Below are 3,121 nucleotides of genomic sequence, written 5' to 3' on the forward strand. Positions count from 1 at the left end.
ATTAGCTGGCATGCGCCTGTAGTCCCAGCTACTCTGGAGGCTGAGACAGGAGGATCACTTGAGGCCAGGAGTTTGAGGCTGCAGTGAGTGATGATCATGCCACCTGCACTCCAGCCAGGGTAAGAGAGCAAGGCCCTGTCCCTAAAAACAAAACAAAAAACTGGACAATGTAAAGATGAACACAGAAGTCCAAAAGTCAAGGCCTAGTTGAAAAGTTCAGGGGAGCCTAGAGTTTAGTCAAGGAGAGAATCTTTGCCAGGGATATTTCTAGAAAGGATTTGAGGCTGCTTAGAAGGCCTACTAGGTAAGGGGAGATTAACCAGACAGACCAGCTATGCATATCCATGATACTGCCTCAGGACTGGTGAAGAGCCTACATTTGAATCCATAGCTCATGATCCAAAGAGTGTTCATTTATCACTACCTGCCCCATTAATTCCTGGAGGACTCTCTCAAGAGTTCTCTCAGATTTCCTTCTTAATCCTCTTCATTTTACACACATGCACACATACACACATGTGTATATATTTTTAATTTATTTCAGATCAGCTGTGAGCTTGGCAGACTTTATCTTTACAAATGTTATCTCTTCCACAAGCATTTGTGCCAGACACAATCTTAGGAACTGGGGATATAACAGTGAACCAAATTTTAAATATTTAAATGCACTGTGGTAAGTTCTAGGAGAGACAAGAACCCGGAGCTGTGTTTACCTTTTTTTTTTTTTGAGACAGGATCTGACTCTCTTGCGCAGGCTGGAGGATAGTAGCATGATTATGGCTCACTGCAGCCTCCAGCTCTCCAGCTCCTGGGCTTAAATGATCCTCTGGCCTCAGCCTCCCAAGTAGCTGAGACCACAGGTACACATCCCTACACCTGGCTAATTTTTAAAATTTTTTATAGAGATAGGGTCTCATGTTGTCCAGTCTGGTGTCCAACTCCTGGACTCAAGTGATCCTCCTCCTGCCTCGGCCTCCCAAAGTGCTGGGATTATAGGTGGCTGACAGCTGTAATCTCAGCACTTCAGGAGGCTGAGGTGGGAAGATTCCTTGAGCTCAGGAGTTCTAGACCAGCCTTGGCAACACAGTGAGATTCCATCTCTCTTTTTTTTTTTTTTGAGCAAGGTCTCACTTTGTCACCCAGGCTGGAGTGCAATGGCACAATCCTGGATCCCTGCAACCTCTGCCTCCCGGGTTCAAGCGATTCTCATGCCACAGCCTCCTGAGTAGCTGGGATTACAGGAATGTGCCACCCTGTCCAGCTAAGTTTTTTGCATTTTTTTAAAATGGAGATGGAGTTTTGCAATGTCAGCCAGGCTGGTCTTGAACTCCTGGCCTCAAATGATACACCCACCTTGGCCTCCCAAAGCGCTGGGATTACAGGCACGAGCCACCACACCCAGCCTGTGAGATACTATCGCTAGAAAAAATCAAAAAATTAGTGAGGTGTAGTGACACAGGTGTGTGTTTCCAGCTACTTAGCAGGCTGAGGTGGGAGGCTTGCTTGAGCCCAGGAGACTGAGGCTGCAGTGAGCCGTGATTGCGCCATTGCACTCCAGCCTGGGCGACAGAGCAAGACCCTGCCAAAAAAAAAAAGAAAAAAGAAAGCCTCTGGCATGAAGAAGGTAGATGCTTTTGTCCAGATCTGAAAACAGAATTCAGTGGCCATCAGACATTTCTGCTGTTTAGTGGGAAATCAACCCTTAAGACACCTGGGATAGATGCAAGATCATGGGCTAGAGGCAGTGAGAGGCTGCGCCTGGCAATTTAGGGAGGCTGGATGGTGTGGTGCTTATGTCACTAAGGCAATTATTAGGAGGACCAAGGTCCCCAGCCCTGCCACTCGCTGGCTGTGTGACCCTGGCAATCTAGCAGTATCAATTTCTTCATTTGTAAGATAAGGATCAGGAAACTGCATCCACATAAAGTTTGACTTAAGGATTTTAATGAAATACGAGCGTGGTGGCTCACGCCTGTAGTCCCAGCACTTTGAGAGGCCAAGGTGCGAGGCTTGCTTGAGTCAGGAGTTCAAGACCAGCCTGGCCAACATGGTGAAACCCTGTCTCTACTAAAAATACAAAAATTAGCCAGGCATGGTGATTCAGTGCGCCTGTAGTCTCAGCTACTCAGGAAGCTGAGGCAGGAGAATCCCTTGAACCCTGGAAAAGGAGGTTGCAGTGAGCTGAGATTGTACCCCTGCGCTCCAGCCTGGGCGACAAAGACTCCATCTAAAAAAAAAAAATGGCAGGGGGTGGGGGATTATAATGAATAATGTCTGTAAACCATGTAGTGAAGGCCGAATAAATATAAATGTCAGGCTGGGCATGGTGGCTCACTTTGGGAGGCTGAGGTGGGCGAATTACCTGATGTCAGGAGTTCGAGACCAGGCTAGCCAATGTGGTGAAACCCCATCTCTACTAAAAATACAAAAATTAGCTGGGTGTGGTGGCGGGCACCTGTAATTCCAGCTACTCGGGAGATTGAGGCAGGAGAATCACTTGAACCCGTGAGGTGGAGGTTGCAGTGAGCCGAGATTGCACCATTGTACTCTAGCCTGGGCAACAAGAGCAAAACTCTGTCTCAAAAAAAAATAAAATTATATATATATATACATATATATGTGTGTGTGTATCAGTTCACACACCCCCTAGGCAATTTACAATGAAACACCCTTGACAACTTATCACATTTACCACCATGGTTATCATTCTCATTTCATCGATGAGGATGCTGAGGCCAGTTGGATTGCTGCATTTTGCCTCAAGTGAACTAGGTGGCAAATGGTCTGGTGATTCCACCACCCCAGGTTGCTGGTGAAATAATGAACACATATCCTTGAAGAGGACTGTCCATCATTCAATGGGGATTCAGCGGGACACCAGCCTCCTATCTCTTCAAGTTGGTACCAACTTGTTCAATTGTTTGGGGGACCCCAACCAGAGGTGAGGAGGCTTGGAGAAAAGGGCTGAAAGGAGGCTGGGCACGGTGGCTCACACCTGTAATCCCAAAACTTTGGGAGACCAAGGTGGGTGGATCACCGAGGTCAGGAGTGTTGGGGTCCGTGCCGGGGGTGGTGGAGAATGAAAGAACACACAAAAGACAAAGACACACAGAGAACATGG

The sequence above is a fragment of the Mandrillus leucophaeus genome, unplaced genomic scaffold (genome assembly GCF_000951045.1).
Source record: "Mandrillus leucophaeus isolate KB7577 unplaced genomic scaffold, Mleu.le_1.0 Scaffold2, whole genome shotgun sequence".
Lineage (NCBI taxonomy): Eukaryota > Metazoa > Chordata > Mammalia > Primates > Cercopithecidae > Mandrillus > Mandrillus leucophaeus.